The sequence below is a fragment of the Penaeus monodon genome, chromosome 29, assembly GCF_015228065.2.
Source record: "Penaeus monodon isolate SGIC_2016 chromosome 29, NSTDA_Pmon_1, whole genome shotgun sequence".
Lineage (NCBI taxonomy): Eukaryota > Metazoa > Arthropoda > Malacostraca > Decapoda > Penaeidae > Penaeus > Penaeus monodon.
Window position 1 is genome coordinate 25,085,811 of NC_051414.1, and position 618 is coordinate 25,086,428.

General features: G+C 39.5%; 1 protein-coding gene across 1 annotated transcript in view; it reads left to right on the forward strand.

Annotated features, from left to right (window-relative positions):
- The window catches only part of LOC119592069 (NADH dehydrogenase [ubiquinone] 1 alpha subcomplex subunit 9, mitochondrial-like), an 8,165-nt gene that overhangs the window by 2,003 nt on the left and 5,544 nt on the right, over nt 1-618 (forward strand). The window lies entirely within an intron of this gene.

The window sequence follows — 618 nt, forward strand, 5'->3', positions numbered from 1 at the left end:
CTGAGTATATACCCACTCCATTTATCAGTGCACCCACCAACAGTGTGAACTCTGGTGGTGCAGTCCTAATCTTCACACCTCTGGATAGGTCTTTCTCATCACCTCTTTATCCTTAATGCAAATATACTGTCCTGCATTAAGTCTCGGCTTTCCTCTGTAAGCTGGTATGATTTAGCAACCTTTATAGGGGCTTTGGCAAAGGTGGTGGAGGAAAAGCATCAAATAAGTCCTCATATGCTGAGACATCAAGTATGGGGTAGGGAGTCAGTGGAAGTTCTGGTCTGTTCCATTGTGTTGAATAACTAACATTGTTAAACATTGGATTTTATTCCACACTATGCAAGAAAGAAAGACTGGAAGGTTCATAGGATGAATCAAAGGCAATCAACATAAGGGTAACAAATAGCAGTTTGAATTGGACACCAGTGGTCTAAGAGCCACAGTCTAGGGTTACTTAGGATTCCAGTCTTACTACCGATTCATTCTTTTGGCGTATCAACTTCAATATTTATGTGTTAATTTTGCTGCTCATGGTAGAAGTTCATATCCCTATCATTCTTTTTGCAGATTTAGCTAATGACCATTTGGAAAAGTTATTTTTCGTAATACAGTAGGCAA